Source organism: Canis lupus, chromosome 24, assembly GCF_048164855.1.
Source record: "Canis lupus baileyi chromosome 24, mCanLup2.hap1, whole genome shotgun sequence".
Taxonomy (NCBI): domain Eukaryota; kingdom Metazoa; phylum Chordata; class Mammalia; order Carnivora; family Canidae; genus Canis; species Canis lupus.
In genome coordinates, this window is record NC_132861.1 from 14,523,952 (window position 1) to 14,543,280 (window position 19,329).

At 40.5% G+C, this 19,329-nt stretch overlaps 1 protein-coding gene across 13 annotated transcripts in view; it reads right to left on the minus strand.

The window, feature by feature from the left end:
- Positions 1-19,329, minus strand: part of WASF3 (WASP family member 3) — a 133,477-nt gene that overhangs the window by 45,316 nt on the left and 68,832 nt on the right. Inside the window, exon 1 of one of the 13 annotated variants that reach the window (XM_072795709.1) lies at positions 5,962-6,124. The exons of the other annotated variants lie outside the window; for them this stretch is intronic. The gene's annotated coding sequence lies outside the window, so the exon portion shown is untranslated. Of the gene's footprint in view, positions 1-5,961; positions 6,125-19,329 lie in introns of those variants that run through there. 13 annotated transcript variants of the gene reach the window in all.

The window sequence follows — 19,329 nt, forward strand, 5'->3', positions numbered from 1 at the left end:
TGTGAGTTGTCATTACTTTCTGGAAGAATCCATTAGAACAAAAGATGGTAACTGATCAAAATAGCATGAAGTATAACACCAGAAGTCATCATAAAGAAAAAGAGTATCATTGATAAACTTAATAAAAAGCATAGAATGTGGGGGGAAAATACTGATAAATCAACAGGGGCTCACACCATGAAATCTACAAGAAAATTAAGCAACAAAAACCATGATTTCCATAAAGAAGCACACAGAGAAATGGGGGGAGGGATATGGTCAAAAAAAAACTTCTGGAGACGATGCAAAGAAGCTTATGAACTGGATGTTCTACAAGAATCTGAAGTCACAGGCAGTCTGCCTGTAATGCTAGCTTCTTGTAAAACTGGTCCAAGCCTGAACTAGCTTTCAAATAATTCCTCAAAAGAAGGATTTACAAGAATTTGGGGTAAATATAAGATTTAGGAGCTGAATGCTATGCATATAACATTCCCCTCTTTCACATAATTTTGTATTTATTCAGGATAAATGTCACTCTTTTCCCATATTTTTAGGCCTCGGATATGCCCAGAAAACTTGCCAGTACAGCACTTCCCTAGCTCACCGCCCACACTTTTTTTGGACTTAAAATTATTCAAATCCATACAAATTTAATTATACACATATCACACAGAGGCCCCACCACATGTCTCAAACCTGCTGCAGCATACCTTCCTCCTCCTTTCCCTGGACTTGGTAGGTCCCCAATATCAGATATGCCTGTCAATCATTAAGGAACCTTGTGGGAGCTAGCACAGATTGTTTGCCATACAGGGAATCTCAAAAATGCACACAGGACTTTCCTGACATCCCCAGTTAGAAGTGCTCACACCCTGCTCTGATACCCGACTCACCCTTGCTTCAGTTTCATTTTTAAGACATCTCCCTCTTGTGTTATATAGTGAACTGTTGACTTAACATGGTACTAGGAGGCTCTGGGGGTACCTGACAGCTCCACTGAAAGTGCTGACCTAGAGGCTTCATTAAGATGCTATTAGGACGCAAGAGAAAAAGCTTAGCTCTATTTAAGCTCTATACAGGTGTATGAAGCATGTCTTTCATACCTGTATTCTACGCTTTGACACCCTGGAGTCAGATGGAAGTCCCTGAACTAGTTCCCAGAATTAGCCAATTCCTAGAGCTGGGGAACTCACCCACAAGCTCACCTACCAACCTGGAGCCCACTAATTCCTCTCTACTCTCACACCCCACACCACTGTCCACCTGCCATTATCACCCCAGTGCCAGGGACCAGGGAACTAGGGACAACATTATACCCTAAAGCCTGCTATAATTATTCAGCCAATCCCAAACCTGTTTATCCTGCCTCACCCATCCCTTCCCACAGAAACCGCAATAAAGGCTCTTGTCCCCAGTTCCCTCTCTTGCTCCCTCATCCTCCAGATACCCCCCACACCTGGTGCTTCCCTAGGTGGCCCCCTCATGATGCAGCATACACTCATCTTGGGATCTGTAACATTTATCTTTACACTGGCAGCCATCGCCTGATCTATTGGCCTCATTACATTTCACCTTTTCTATTAATGTACCATATTTTAAAATAATAGGGAAGTCTAAGGATTTTCACAAGGCATCCTGGCAGCTGTTCATCCATGTCCCCACTTACCATTCCAAGCGACCTGCCAGGGTCTATGTGCCTGGTACCAGGGGCTTTCTTCCAGGATGGACTATACATTTTCTAAATTCAGGGACTGAGACTACAAGTTCTGGGCTTTCCACACAGACTTTTACGGTTCCCCAACACTGCCTGAGCACTGAAAAACCGTCTGCCAGTCGCACACCCACATGCGTAGACAGACACATCTCTATTTGGCCTTCTCCTTGGGCAACTCATCTGCAGTTGTTCCAGCTTTTCAGCTCTAATTAATCCGAGCCTTCATTTCTCACGATCGTTATGCATCTATTTGGCACTCCCACACTTGTCTAAACACAAATGACAACAGAGAGAGGCCATGCTACTCTCTTTCCAATTTTAGAAAAATTGTTTCATAGCTCCTTTTTAAAGTTCTAATTACCTAGCAATGATTTTTATGGCTTTCCAATCCAATGCAAAGTACTCTAACACATGTATTTTCCCCCAGATGGCCTTTAGTTTATCTGACACTAATACAGTTTTGAATAAATTGAACAGCAGGGTAGAGGTAAAGGAGAAAACCCTGGGTCAGTCATTACTCTTGAAAATGCTTTGTAATGACAAAAACAGACATGTAATGAACTAATCCAATTAGTCACCAACAAATGACTTAAGTATGTCTCTCAACTCCTTCACTGGGAGAACTATGACCCATCCAGATCATCCTTCAAAGTTACTCTGCATGCTAAGAAAAAAATCAAAGATTACTAATCAAACGTTTAAGGATTAGAGGTTACATAAGGTATTACTATTAAACCTGTAGTTTGTCCAACTTTTCTGGGAAATGTTTCAATTTAGAGAAAGACAACCTGGTTCACATAACCCTGAACTAGATTCCAGATGCGGCTGAAACCAGGCCAGAGCCCTTCCCTGGGAATTCGGAAATGGGACCCCTCTACCGCGCTCAGCAGCTGCTCTCCTGAACAGCAGAGATGGCTAACTCCTCCACCCCAGGAAACGGAGATCAGCAAGGCTAGTCAGCAGCAAGAGATTAGAATGAAGTAACAAACTAACTGCCAAAGACAAGAGACGGACAAGGACACCCCAGGGCTTTGCCCAACCTCCCTTAGGCGGCAAAGCCAAAGACCAGAGGCATTTCTACCCAGCCCCCTCCCCAACTTCACTGGGGGTCAGACTTGCATCACAGTTTGATGGCTCTCCCAGCCTTTTCTCATTTCATCTATTTCCGGCCACACAGGCCACTCCCCCTAGCCAAATCCTCACAGGTGTGATCCCTTCTTGAGGGCTGTCTCTTGAGGACCTAGACAAATACAAGTGGCTCTGATAATGGTCTGGGAAAACAAGTGGTAAGACAGAGATCTGTGTCTCACACACAGACCCCTCTGTAGACGATGAGGAGGCCGTCTGGAAGGGCGGGCAGAGAGAGTCCTGCCATAAGACTGTGGTTCACTTGCTACAAGTTGCAAGTGACCTGGCAACTGTCCAGAGAGAAATGCCATGATGGGCGTTATAATACAGACCCCTGGGAAATACAGATGGAAAGACCTCTACAAAAAGTGCAGAGTTGGCTAGCTACTGCCAGCTTGCACTGGTGGCTTGCATAAGGGTAATGAGGTGCTGCTGAGAGCCGGTAAGAAGCAATTAATAGCTAAGTGTGGGAACATGAGAGCCTTCTCAGTGGGTAATGGAACTTCGGACCTAACCGTGACAGCTCTGGACTCATAATGTTTGAATGCTCAAAGCACTCTATTATTATGCAGGTCCAGTCTGTGGCTTCTGGGATCCTAACAACTGGAACAGGGATGGACTTCTGATGGATGCCCACGATGATGCTGAGTCCAAACACCTCCCCACCACCCACCAGGACCCTCCAGAAGTGGGCAGCACACCACTGCAGAGGCCTTTCCCCACCAGTTATACCAGTTGTACACATCCCTTCCTGGATGCCAAGTGGGTAAGTAGTGCCAGGCATGGGGAGGGAGACTGACATCATGCTGACTGGAGAGGAAGAGCAAGTGGTGGGTGGCTATGCCCTGGAGGCCCTTGTAAGACACATGCTTCTGGAGTGTGGGAGACAAACTCTACGAAAGTTCTGGGTCTGGCGACTCTGGTGAAGCTTCTAGGGGTGTGGTGGTAAGGGCATGCTGGGATAGCCACTCCTAAGAGAAATCCACAGAGAAAGAAGCACAGTACCTGTTAGGTTGGGTTCTGGGGGCAACATGGCTGGAATACTGCTCTAGCCCACAGACTGTGTAACACAGCGGTGCCAGATTGAGTGTGGCCCAGGGCAAGAAAAGACTAGCAGGGCCAGGCTTGGCACAAGCAACCTAGATATTTAAGCCATATAACCCAGCGACCCTGGACGGTACAGACCGTGTTCGTAATGGGAAAAGGCACATCCAGAGCCCCTGGCAAGCTCTAGGGGAAAATCAAATGCATGCCCCTAGGATTCTGAAGGCCATGCCATTCCAGCAAAGAGTTACACACCCTTTGAAAAAAGCTCTTGGTGTGTGTATTACCAGGCCCTGGCAAAGGTCATGGAACAGAGAGGGGCCAAGTATCCAAGGCTCCCCTTGAGCCAGTTTATAGGTCAACTAGTCCACCAAGAGATGGAAATGGCACACCCTAGATGGAGCCAGAGTGGAAGGCCAAGTGACTCCCACGAGCAGGAAGTCCATATCGCCAAGTCACCCGCCACAGCTGCTGTGCCCTCCATGCTCTGCATCTCTGGCAACATGAGGACTTGTACATCTATCTAATGGGAGCATGAGGGCAAACCTGGGCTTGGGTGATAGGTCAGCCTGACATAAGATAGGGAAACGAAAAAGCAACCATGGCTTTGTTACAGTGGCACTGGGGGATGGCCCTCGAAGACACTGGAGAGGAACATTTCCCCACATGTGCAGCTGTGAGCAATACACCAGTTCACTCTGCATTGTGCAGACAGAGTAGCCTGAACTGGAAACAGATAACTGAGGCTGCCTCTCTGTGTGGTCAGGGGACTGAAGAAAGAACTGCAGTATCAGTGACAAGGAAATCTGGATAAAAGCATGCGGGTGGAAATTTGGGACAGGGCAGAGTGAGAAGACTTGTATTATGTCAACCCCCACTGCAAATTACCCCACCAGGGGAGAGGCAGTGAATACACGTAGACAAGATCCACAGGGCTGCAGCATCAGCGCCCCCAGACTGGCCTGATGGGATCACATACATCACTGCATCTGACCAGGGGCTCCACTTCACAGCAGGGAGGCTCAGGATTGGGGCCACCACATTGGGAGCTACCATGTAAGATGTGGATGGCTCCGCTGAGCACTGGAGCAGGCTTCTTAAAGCACACTGAAGCACCAGCTCAAGAGAGAGTCTGAAAGGATGCATGCCGTGGTTCATGATGCAGTCTGTCTGTCAAATCACAGGCCTCCCTATGGCACCACATCCCCAAGAAGGACATACAGGTTTAGGAGCCAAGAGGTAGAAGCAGGAATGGCCCCACTTACTATCACTGCCAAGAGCCCACTGAGTGGTTCTGTCCACCCCTGCACCATTGCACTCTGCAGGGCTAGGCGTCCTAGTCCCAAAGAGGGCTCATTCTTGGCAGGGGCATGGTCATGGTCCCAGTGAACTGCACATTCTGGCTCTGGGAAGTACTCTGGGCTCACTGGGCCAGGGACCAGAAAGTGAATAGGAGTCCCCCATAGAGGAAGCTGATTGTGAGTAGGAGACAGGATCAGGCAGAAGCATGCATGGAAGCCAGCTGACACCCATCTTGTCTGCTTCTGGGGGTGGATCTGGATAACTTAATTACCTACCTTAGTGCACTAATTCATGTATGTGCATGTGTGTATATGTGGCACCCGCTGATTTCCTAGATAGAGGCTAACTCATTACTGTTAACTTATTTCTCACAGTGGGGGTTTGTTCTCCGCACCTCGGTTCAGGAAAGTAATACTCGTAAAGAGCAATTTTGCTTCTATTGAGAACCTGGCACAGGACTGGGGTTCTAATTTCTCACCGAGAGTTCAGGATTTTTTCTTACTTCTGAAGCCCCAGGCAGATGGCAAGCCATTTCTCAAGGTTGGCGATTTTTAAGGGATCTGACAACCCTCTGAGCATCCCAGGGTTCATTATGAGGACTCTGTTCCAGCTCGCTGCTTCAGACTGGCCCAAGACACATTCCCATATCCTGGGCAGCATCAGAACCTAGCCTCCAGCCCCTATTCCAGAGTCCTTTCCCCTCTCGACCCCCTCAGCTTCTAACACCCGTGGACAAGCTGCCAGTTTGCTCTTTCACCACGGCAATGTTATTAAAAACATACATGTACACATACCCAGCATTTGTGTGTTCACAGCAGCTCGGTAGTTCATTTCACTTCACAAGTATATATCACTTGTGAGGACTCTTGAGAACCAGCCTGAGGTCTGCCTCTCCCTCCATCATGTAACGCATCACGCTTCGTTGTTCCTATAACCCTCCTCGATGTGGTCCTCAAACTGAACAATAAGCAATGACACACATCAACTGTTGACAAGGTTTCATGAAAATCTGAAAGGGACTGTTAGCCAGTAAAGAATGACGTGGATAAAATGCAGAAGGCAATGTTGAATATAGAGCAAAAACACACACTCTACTTCGATTTGTATCCTCTTAACAAATTAACCCCAAGTCCCTGTGTGTGCTAATTACATTTTCCCTGCTTGCCTTCCAGGTTGCTGAGAGGCTCACATGAAAATGTGTGTGGAGAGGGGAGGGGAGGGGAGGGGAGGGGAGGGGAGGGGAGGGGAGGGGAGGGGAGGTAATAATACCAATGGTATTATGACCTTATTTTTAATATAAATATAACATTCATTCCTAAAATAAGATACTTAATATTTTCCCCCAATTTTATTTACTGCACAATTAATCTACACCTCAATTTTTCCTATAACTTTACTTACTATGCAGCTGCATGTCCGAACACTGGCATTTAATTTTCCCCAACAGTGCTCTTCTAACTAAAAGTCAAATGATTAAAGACTAAAGAATTTCAGACCATATCAGTATGCTTTCTACTTAAAGGCAACTTTTCTCTCCTCCAACAATTTATCAAACGTCTTTCTAAAATTCATTATACTGAAGCTCTTTAAGTTTTCCTATAGCATAATTAACTGGAATTTTTCTTAAAAAGTTACAAAAACAATTCAACAAATTGTTATTAACAGTATGAAGTCCTCTGAATGTCCTTTTCCAAACCATTCCCATCCACACCAAACCATCTGGGATGAACAGTCATCTTAGCAATCCAAATAATTGGTGGATCTTTCTGGATCTCTTAAAATTACTGATTTTCAGTTTAATTTCACTGTATTCAGAAGACCTGCTTTGTCTGAATTTGTCCAAATTTGTCTTATGGCCCAAAAAACGGTTTGTCTTGGTTCCACATGTATGTCACTCAAATGTATATTCAGCTGTGATGACTGGTGATGATGCCGTGATCTTCTATATATTCTAAACTGATTCTCAGTAAACTTGTTCTATGAATCACTGTGAGGAGGGCTGGGGCTGCCAACAATAATTTTTAGATTTGTTAATTTCTTCCTCGAGTTCTATCAGTTTTTGTTTATGTATGTGGAAAGTCTGTTGTTAAGTCTATACATATATTTAAGACTATTATGTCTTCTTGGTGAAATAACTCCAATGTCATTCATTATGTGATGTCCCATTAACCCCTAGACTGTACTGAAGTTTCCTTTGGTCATACCTTCTTTTGGTCAGTGTTTATGCAATATAACTTCTTCCTTTCAATTTTAACCTTTCTGGGTCTTTATATTTAAAGTAGGTTTAAGACAGCATGTAGTTTGATTTTGCTTTTTTATCCAATCTGACAATTTCTGACTTGTAATTAGTATGTTTAGATCATGTACATTCCATGTAATGTTGATATAGAATTTAAACCTTCCATCTTGCCAGTGGTTTTCTATATGTCCCATCTGTTCTTTGCTCCATTTTGCCTCTTTTTAGTTTTCATAACTTACAATTATTTTTTATGATGTCATCTTATCTCTATAACTGGCTTTTATTCATTTTTTAAGTGGTTTCCCTAGGTCTTAAAATCTGTATCACAGTCTACCCTCAATACAGTGCACAAACACACACTGTAATTCTGGAAGAGTGTATTTGTTTTCTTCTTTTAATGGTATTTCCTAAGGTGTCACACATTTTGCTTACATTATAAATTCACAACATACTGTTTTTACTTTGAATAATTATTGTTTAAAGCAACTAAAAATATAAGATATTTATGTTCACCCTCATTTTTCACCATAGCAGGGTCTCTTCGTTTCTTTGTGTAGATCCAAATTGCCATCTGGCACTTAAACTTCTTTTAACATTTCTTATAGTACTCATCTCCTGGCAATAAATTCCCCCAGTTTCTGTTTGTCTGAAAAACCCTTTAAATGGCCTTAAAAAAATTTTTTTTAGGACCCACTGGCGCTTGAATTCACAACTCTAAGATCAAGACTCAGTCAGCCAGGCACCCCTTATTTTTTAAGATATTTTTTGCTGGGTATAGAAATCTGCATTGACAAGATTTCTCTTTTTGTCTTTCAGTACTTTAAAGATGTTATTCCAGTATCATTCTTGTCTTTGTTCCTCCATTTGTAATGTTTCTTCTCCCTATGGCTGCCTTCAAGACTTTCCTCTTTATCTTTGGTGGTTTGGGTTTATAGAATAGGGGGAGGGGTCCCCATTTCTTTTTATCCTGTTTGGTGATCTATGAAATTCTTGGATCTGTATGTATTTCATTAATTTTTTTTTGCTTCCATTAATTTTGGATAATTCTCAGCAACCGTTCTTCAAGTATTTCTTTTAGACCATACTTTGTTTTCCTTTTGGATTTCCAATTACATGTATGTTACACTACTGATATTGTTTCATAGTTCTTGGATATTCTGTGCTACTCTCAGTATTTTCCCTCTGTGAAATAATCAAAGATATATATTTATATCTGCCCTGGGTTCTTGGTACAGAGCTCCCAAACACTTGTAAGTGATGAGGCACTAGGAGTATCTTTTGTTGTAATATTTGTTTGGTCTCTGATCCTGGCTTCTGATACCAAGCTCCTAAATCCCTTGGAATGTCCCAGGTGACAGAAATGTCTTGTGTTCTAATTAGATGACCCTTGGTGGTGGGTTCCTAGATGGGGACTGGACCAATCCAGAAAGACCAATCCATGATTAGAAGTTTGGAACTTTCAGCCCCATACCCCATTCCCCTATTTTCCAGAAAGGGCAGAAGGACTGGAATGGAGTTAATAATCAATCATGCCTCTGTGACAAAGCCTCCATAAAAAATCCCCAAAGTATGTGGTTTGGAGATCTTCCAAGCTGATGAACACATCCATGTACTAAGAAGGTGGCAAACCCCAACTCTGTGGCCACAGAAGCTCCTGCACTTGGAACTCTTCCAAACCTCAACCTATGTACCTCTTCATTAGGCTATTTATCTGCATCCTTTTTTTTTAAAATTTTTTTTATTTTTTTATTTTTTTATCTGCATCCTTTAGGATATTCTTTGTTGTATAATAAACTGGTAAATGTAACTATTTCTCTTGATTTCTGTGAGCTGTGTTAGTAAATGATCAAACAAAAAGGCAGCGTTGTGGGAACCCTGATTTATAGCCAGTTGGTCATAAGTTCAAGGACATGCAATCAGCATCTGAAGTGAGAGCTAGCCGTCTAGTGGTACTGAGCCCTTAACCTGTGGAGTCTGCACTAACTCCAGTTAGTGTTAGAACTGAATAGAATTATAGGAGACCAGGCTGACATAACAGAGAATTGACAGAGTGTGGGAAATCCATACATCTGGTGTGAGAAGTGAAGTGTTGTATGTGTACTACAGGATTTAAAGTAGAAGAGAAACATGGGAGGGTAGTCTTTTCCTATATACTCTTTTCCTTTCCTTCTTTCTATGTTTCTCTTTCCTTCCTTCTTTCTATGTTTCATTTTATGTTTACTTTTTTCCTTCCTTCCTTTTTGTTTCCTTCCTTCTTTCTCTGTTTCATTTTATGTTTCATTTCTATGTTTCATTTTATGTTTATTTACTTTTTTTTTCTTGAGTATAGTTGGCACAATGTTTCAGGCATACAACACAGTGATTCAGCATCTCTATACATTATGCTGTGCTCATCACAAGTAAAGCTCCTATTTGTCACCACACAGCACTATTACAGTATCATTGACTATATTCCCTATCCTGTACCTTTTATTCTACTGATTTATTCTACAGCTGAAGTCTGTACCTCTCACTCCACTTCACCCATCCCTCCTCCCCTCTGGCAGCCATCACTTTGTTCTCTGTACTTATAGGTCTGTTTCTACTCTTTGTTTTTTTATATTCTATACACAATTAAAATCATATGGTATTTGTCTTTCTCTGTCTGACTTACTTCACTTCGCATAATGCCCCCTAAGTCCATCCATGTTGCAAATATCAAGAGCTTATCTTTTTTATGGCTGAGTAGTATTCCATTATATAAATATATAAATATAAATATATATACACATATAGCCATATATTTACAGATAGATAGACAAACATCTTTATCCATTCATCTATCGATGGACACCTGGGTTGCTTTCATATCTTGGCTAGTGTAAATAATGCTGCCAGAAACGTAGGGGTGCACAGACCTTTTCAAATTAGTGTTTTTGGGTTTTTTTGGGGGGTAAACAAGTCAACACCAAGAAAACAAATAATACAATCAAAAACAGACAACATAAAAATAAATAAATAAATAAACACACAACATGAGAACATGCCCAATACCATTAGTCATCAGGGAAATGCAAATCAAAACCACAAAGAGATCTTAACTCATACCTGACAATATGGCTACTATCAAAAAAGACAAGAAATGACAAGTGTTGGTGAGGATGTGGAGAGAAAGTAACCTCTGTGCAGTGTTAGTGGGAATGCAAACTGGTGCAGCCATTGTGGAAAATGGTATGGAGGTTTCTCAAAAAATTAAAAACAGAAATGCCACACATCTGATAATTTCATTTTATATTGTTGACTTAAGCTTCAATTAACTGATCCTTTCTTCAGCTATGTCCAGTTTGCTAACAAACCCAACTTAAAATGTTTTTTGCATCCAGTAGTTTCCATTTAACTCTCTTTTTAAAAAAGTTTTCATCTCTTGTTGACATTCTTTACAAGTCCATGCATGTTTGTCCACTTTTTCCACTACAACTTAAAATACATTAATCACAGCTATTTTAAAGTCTCTGATAGTTTCCACATCTGGGTTATCTCTGAGTCTGTTTCTGTTAATAGCCTTATCTTCTGACAATGGATTGCTTTTCTTGCCTTTTGTGGCTTTTTTTTTTTTTTTTTTTTTTTGGCCTCGATGCTGGACATCATTTGTAGAACACTAGCAACTTAGGGCAAACAGTATTTCCACCTGGAAATGGGCTTGCCTGGTCTTCCAACATGCCATTACTACAGAGGATTTGAATCAACCTACTGTTATCTAATGTAGCAGAGCATCAAAATCCCCCAGCGATGGACTGCTACCTTGTACCAGGTGTGGGGTCTGAAAAGCCAGATTTTTCTTAAGTGTTCCTGCTCTACCTGGCAGTCCCTTCACACCTGTGTCATAAAGGAGTCCCTCTCCACACTCTCACCTTCCAGCAGAGGAGTGCTGTTGCTTTGTTTCTAGATGTGAGGTTCATGGTAGGAGCAGGGAAAGTTCTTGGTTCTCCTGGTCCAGCCTGTATCTTAGGAAAGACCTAGGGAGCTGGACTTCAGAGCAAGGCCTTCCCATGGCAACTGAACTCCGCCTTCTATCTGCCCATGTCTTGGGCATAAGAGTTTTCTGCTCCTCATGCACCATAAGCAGAACTTTGTTTTCTATCAGTGAAAGATCCTGGGGCTAAGAGGTTATCCTGGTTTTGCCACTGTGCTTGGCCCCAGAAGCAGATCTTTGCTGGTTACAAAAGGTGGACAAAAGTGTCTCCTACCCTTCCTCCAGAAGCAGTAATATTACCTTGGTCCTGGGGGCAAGAGGATCTGCTGCCCTCCCAACAACTTCTGTGTCAAAGGAGAGAAGGGGCAGGATAACTGCCCTTCATCCTGCCAGTTCGTCAGTACGGTCATCTCCCATGTGGCTACACTACCAGTGGGGTCCTGTCCAATCTAGGCTTGCCACTCATCTTTCTTACAAGGACCTGATAGAGGCTCTTAGAAAAGAGCTTGTGAATGTGAACCCCCCACTGGTATCTGGGCTCCTGATTATTCTAAATAGATGTGTTAACTCACACTCAACTTTAAGAACTCATTTTAGCCACTTCTATGGTGGTCACCTGTTCCTCCCATGCTCTGCAAAACACAAAATAGCTCAAGAGGGCGTGTTATTCTTTACAATTCAAGAAAAGTTATCTGTAGATCATCTGGTTTCTTCTCTTTCATACTGATGGAAGCAATGCTCATTAGGCGACTTTTTACAACCTAATTGGAAGAGAAACTCTCTGCCATCATGGTAAGAACAGGATGAATATATTAGTTTCCTCTTTTGTTAAGACTTTAAATTGCTAACTGTATTCACAAAGGGAAAAGAAGGCAAACTGATATTCCTGAGGATTAAACATTTGATTGTACTCTAAATATTTGTGTGCACAGACTCAAAGTGAGCAAACTATTTTGGAAAGAAAGGAATAACAGCATTAAATTAGTATGGATAATAGATCACTTTCATGCATGGAATATACTGCAATGGGCAGTATACATTAAATCGAAACCCCCAACTGTGATCTTTCCCCAGCTAATATTGCACTTATAGGAAGGGCTGACTAGATGCAGAGTAACTTACTAACTGCATTAAGTCTTTATGACATATTTAAAAACTATATTACTGATAGTAAGAGAAAGCTGAGTGTACAAAATTGAACGAGTAGATTGTAATGGGTTCCTTTCTCCACTATGCAGCCATAAAGACCATCCTGTGAGTTCTGAGAGCATGCACAGACTGCAGAACCTGACAGTGTTAATGATTCTGTCTTTTCTATTCTTGATGTGCTGGTAACCTTTGCTCTGATTGCCGCATGCCAGGCAATCAGAGTGCAGTGAGAGGCAGAACTAAATCACACAGTACAGACTATATTATGGGGCTGAACTAAACGTGTGCATACTGCAGATGTCTGGCTTTTTAATCATGTTGACTTCTATGTGCGAGTTTTGTACTCAAGAATGACCCACGCAGACGTGGTCCTGGCCCCACACTCATACAGAAACGAGTGACACAGTGCTGCAAGCCCTTGCTCTGACTTCCCACCATATTTTCCACTGGTCTTTTTTTATTTTGAAGGGCAAGGGCCACATCTCTGTACCCCAGTTTCACGGCATGCTGCTTGCCTACTGACATACCCCAGAAGATACTCACTACTAAATACTACATTCCCACAGCCAAAGGAAGAGTATAGAATTCCTCAACTCCCAATCCGTTACATTATCTTCTAGAGCTACACTGCCTCACCTTCTGTCTTAGTGAAGCTTCAGATTCGAAGCTGGGAAGGGTCGGGGAAAACTGGGTAAGATTTAATCAATAGTGTTTCGGTGAGATAACGGACTACATTTCACTATTTAGAACATGGTCTGTGTGTTTCCACGTGGTAAGACCCAGGAAAGTACAGTAAAGCAGGAACAAGGGGACCTGGCTTGTGGTCCTAGCTCTGCCACTAACAATGCACAACCCTGTGCAAGTTTCATAATCAAGGTGGGCCTCAGTTTCCTCTTAAGAAAAACAGATTTGCTCCCTCCGTCTCCTCCAGCTCCGACATGCTTTTGTATTTTTCCCTTTGTTACATATTCCTCTGCCTTTCAGAAACTACCACATTCGAGTCATCTGCTCTCAAAACACTTAGTGCATTTTTATTATTCTTTAGCCAGTGCAAATACAAAGTATAGACAAAAATAAGACACAATCCCTTTCCCGTTCCTCAAGGAATTAATGGTTTAGTGAGACACAGACATAAATTAAGTTACAACCCAGTGTGACAAGACTACATTGTAGGTATTTCTCATACCTGGTAAATTAAATTAAATTAAATTAAATCAGAAAGACTCAGTGGTGGGAAGGGGACACAGCATCACAGAGCCTGCAGCACCAGGCCCGGCACATGGGAGCTGCTGCTCATTAAGCATAGCGGATGGGAGAACGGAAGTCTTTTCTCAAGGTTTACAGGAAGCATTCTATTACTTCTAAAAATCGCTAAGCAGCCTCAGTAACTAAGCAAGCATCCCAGGGAAAAATAGCTGATTCACATCTGCAGAATAATGTGATATACCTTAAACCTGTGATATACCTGAAACCGGTCAAGTACCTATTTTTGGAGGGCATTCTGAGATAAGAAGTGGTCATTTACCTTCTATGAGCTACAACAAGGCACCAAAAGACACTTGAGGTAGAAGCTGGTATCTGGATCTAACAAAAGGCAGAGATTAGATGTCTAGGTTGAGATTTCTCCCCAGCAAAGTTTTCCCATTGCCTCCTATCTTGCAGTTTCCCTGCTGAGGGAAGAAACCTCAAAGCCAGCATAAGTGATGAAAAGCAATCTGTTCTAAGTGAGAATACAGAGAAGCAGAACAGGGATCTTGGCAAAGAACAATCTTGGGTCTCTTTCCTCTGCTCTTTTCTCTTGGGTATCATGGGGGAGAGTGAGGAGTACTCAAAAACAAAACAAAACCAAAAAAGCCTCTTTCTAGAACCTTCCATCACTTCTTCTATTTATCTAAACTTATCAAAATTGATTCTTATGCTTCTTCAGTCTAGATTTTTTCTAATTTAAATAAATTACTAAGTTTTTACTGGATGTGAAATGTTTTAAAAATATATTTGTCTTCTGTCCCTGCTGTCCATGTAACCAGATACTCAACACATCTGACACTAAAGAATATATTTTATATTTGAGCATACATATGTTTTCCAGGTTTCTTTGTCATGCATAAAATTCATCCTGATACATGTTACTATCCTAGGAACCTTGGAGATGCTTTTTCCAGCAACTATTTTCCTTCCCTTCTTTGACCAGCCAACAAAACCAGCTATTTAATAAAATAAACTTTTTTAGATTAAATGGAACCTGGGCGATTTAGACTTCTTCTTATAGACGGAGATCAAGACAAAGAGATCCCAAATCACTCGCATTATGGAGATCTGCCAAGGATGGAGGAGACATTAGAAGCTCAATCTCTGACGTAGCTGGTGCTCTGCCCACCGCATTCCTATCTGTAACTGTTCCCCCTATAAGATCCATTTGCAAGAAGCCAAGGCTACTTCACTTTTGTGTTTTATCAGTATATAAAGGCAGTCAAGGCAGCAAAAATTCTCTGCCTTAGTATGCAAGTAAGCCTTGACTTCTATATGATGCTTCTTTTTCCTCTACTTCCCGCTACCCTCCCAACACTGAACCAAGCATCTGACCATCTGCCATGACTCCATGGTCAACTCCAACTATGAAAGGAAGAAGTTGGTCTATATTTCCAAGGTTCCGTTTATACAAAGTATCCTGTTATTGTACAAACAAGAGTTTTGTCTGGTCCCCCAACTCCCAGTGCTGCCTGTTTGCTATAAGGATAAACATTAGATCTCCTAATCTTATTCTGTTTTGTATTTTCAATATAAATGAATTTTTATAATGTGACTGGCTTTTGGAAAGCCAGATATTTGTGTCCTATCCTACTTTCCAGGCCAGGGAAGCATTCTGCCTACATCTCTGCTGTGCATGATCCAGCTGACCCCTGGTAACTCAAATCCCCTTTGACATCTGCCAGGAAGTTGTGTGTGTAAGACCATGAGTATATTCCATCTCTAGAGAGAATGAGAGAAATGCTGTTGTATATGAGTATAGTAAGGTAGCCTGCAGTTTAACATAATCTTTGAGACAAGGGAAAAGGAAGTACCTCCTTTTCCTTGACTTGGATTATAGGTAATTTACTGTTCTTCTTTAGGCCCTACCAATAGTAAGTAAATCCCTCAACCAAAATGAGATTTTTATAAGAACCAGGGTATGTGTGTGTGTGTGTGTATGTGTGACTATTAACTCTTTACAGGAAATCATTTCAAAAGCTATGTAATTTGGACAAGAAGACTGAAAAAAAAAAAAAAAAAGAGTACCAAGTCTAGGTGAGGAGTATAAACAGAACGCCCTATTCTTCTCCTTAGGCTTCAAATCCCCAGAAATGACAAAAAAGATCTACACTTAAAATATATGCAGTAACACAAGAAAACTAGAAATGACGGATACTCTCCAAAAGTTAAAAGGCAAAAGGATCAGATTAAAGGACACAATAAGCCAAACACAAGACAGAGAATGTGGTCATCACTGTGTGTGGCTAGAGAACCACAATGGGAAGACCTAGACAACTCCCATCAGAAAAATACAAATAGCAACCAACCCAGGGATAAGAAGATACTTCATCTCCCTAACACTCAGGATAGTGGAACCACAAGAAATTCGATTTCCCCCTTACCATGTTGGCAAAATTTAAGTGTGTCTATCAAGTTTTAGAAAGGTAAATAGTACAGTTAGTCCATGGATGTGTAAATAATGGCAAATTGTCTTTCCAAAGGGTTATAGCTAATAAAACTAAAAATATCATATCTTTGACCTACCATTTCTGCCGCTTATTCTTCTGAAAGAAACACTATCATTTGGCACAAGGATTCATATACAACAATATTCACTGCATTACTGCTGTAGTGAAAGACTGGAAATGACTACTAAAAGGGAAAGGCAGCTGTCAAAAGCAACAAGGTATATATATATGGAGTGATCTCTAAAATACAGTGATGAATGAAAAAAGGTTTACAATTAACAGTATACCATTTGTGCAAAAGTAACTACATATTTCCTTCATGTGTACATACAAATAAGCCTACCAAAGGTCTGGGGGAAAAAAGCATCCCAAATTCGTAACATGATTACCTCTATGGTGGATGGATGGACATGAGAGTCAAAAAGTGCTTTAATCTCAAATATGCTCCAAGTTTTTTAAAAAAGAATACATTCAAGTATTATATGTGTAATTATTGTTTTGATTTAGTGCAGACAACTAAAAAATACCTGATGTATCAACAACAAACTATTACAGAGAAAAACTAATAAACTTAGCAATGGGCAGGAAATGGATTTTTTAAATTTCTTAATGAAATAAAATGCACTAATAGTAGCCTTTTGCATAATTATAATGAATGTTCATTGGTGAACTCATCTATTAATATAATGGCTAAAACTTATATAACGTGCCAGGCATTAGTATGTGTTTTAAATATATTAACACATTTAATTCTTACAAAATACTTCCCTTTTATAGCAAAGAAACTGAAGCACCAAGAGTCAGGTAAATTTGACCCACACTCCATAACAGTGTTCTTATCCACTATGGTTGACTCTTGAACAACAGGAGGATTAGGGGCCCTGGTATCCCCCACGCTGTCAAAAATCTGCATACAGCTTTGGATTCCCCCAAATCTTAATTACTAATAGCTTACTGTTGACCAGAAGCCTTACCAATAACATAACAATTAATGCAAATTTTGTATATCTATTATAAACACTATTCTTACAACAAACTAGCTTGTAGATAGCTTACTATTCTTCTTTAGGCCCTAGCAATATTAAGTAAATCTCTCAATCAAAATGAGACATAAACTGTATTCTTACAATAAAGTAAGCTAGAGAAAAGAAAATATTAAGAAAATCATTATGGAAAATACATACACAGCACTGTATGATTTTTAAAAAATTGCATAGTAGACCCACACAGTTCAGACCTGTGTGGTTCAAATATCAACTGTACATAAGTCTCTGTTAAAAGAGAGGAGCACACAAACTCAGTGTTTTTTTAAAAAAAAAACTAAATATTCAAGACAACATCTAAAATGAAATAACCAGGAAGAATGAAAACGAAGGGTCTACAAAACTATAGTAGGTCAACGCTAACAACAGAAAGGCAAGTATAGCAATATTAACATGAGACATAAGGGAAATTCAAGTGAAAAGCAATAAAATAAATGAAGGCAAATACCCATTTCATATTGAGAGCTTTTGTTACTCTTTTTTTTTTTACAAGATCCCAACATACTTCTTTCAGAAACCAAAAAACATTCATACTTTAAACTATATACAATTAGCAAATTTTAACTGATATTTAAAATATTGCACATAACAATGTAAGAATGTATTCTTCTCAAACACACATGAAAAGGTTGTTTTTAAAGGACGATGAATTAATAAATAGGAAAAAAAAAGTGAACAAATTTCAAAAAAATCAAAATCACATGGTAAGCACAGTGCAATTATATTAGCAATAAACAACATTTAGTAACTAGGAGATGTTGGTAAGTCTGTCTCCAGGGTTTCCATCTTTGATTCTGAACCCCAGCTCTGGCTTCTGACAAGGAGTCTGGAGTACCTTAGGTTGGACCAATGTGATACTGATCAACACCAGAATGGCAGATCTCCAGACTCCAGAAACAATGCACTGCCCATCCTAGAGTCAACAAATACAGTCTATGATAATTAAAAAATCATTTCTACCCTGAAGAGGGGGCTACATCCTGGAAGGGATTAACTCGTATACAGATAGCTGAGAAGCTAACCCTAAGGAAAAGAGAGTACAGACCAAATATGTTGACATAAAGGGAAAGAAAGGGTAGGAAAAAAATGAAGAGGATACTGAGGAGGTCAGGTCTCTTGGAGGGCAGATGGGTAAAGTGCCAAAAAGGAGAATACAAATGAATCCCACAACACTCCCCAAAGTTACATTCTGGAATATAAGGGAAAAAACTGCTAATAAAATGGACAGAAGTACAAATCACGTATCTAGTAAAGGTCTTTATATAAAGAGCTCTCAAAACTCAATAAAAAAGCAGACTATTCAAGGAAACATATGAGCAAAAGTTTTGAACAGACACTTCTCAGAGGACAGACAGATGGTCAACAAGTGCCTGAAAGATACTCAACACCACTCATGGTGAAGGACGTAAAATTAAAACCACAATGAGCACCAGCACATGCCTATTAGAATAGCCAACCTTAAAAAGACCGACAATACCAACTGGAACATTCACACTCTTCTGAAGAAAATGTAAAATAACACAGTCACTTTTGAAAACAGTGTAGCTGTTTCTTAAAAAGTTAAACACACACTTATCATATGTGGTTATCATATCATAGGAGCCATTCCACTCCTAGGTATTTATGCAAAAGAAATAAAAGCATACGCCCACATGCAGATTTGCACATGAATGTTCATACAGCTTTATTGTAGTAGCCAAAATAACCCAAAAATAGAAACAATCCCCAAATCCACAACAGGTGAATAAATTTTACTAAATCAGCAATAATATGGGAATGAATTATTGATACATGTAACAACATGAATGAATCTGAAGATAAATACGCTGAATATAAACCAGACCAAAAAGAGTATATTCTGTATTCCTTTTATATCACTGTGATACTGTGATTTATAATAAGAAATATATATTTAGTTTTCACCCCCATTTCTGGCACAGTGCTCTTAAAATCCTTGGAATTTCCTAAGTGATAAGAGCTATGGTTTTGATATTCCTAACAAATCCTTCTCAACCTCACCTGAATATATTACTGAGATGACTTTAGGAAAGACACTAAGGATAGGGGCTGGTTGCCAGGGG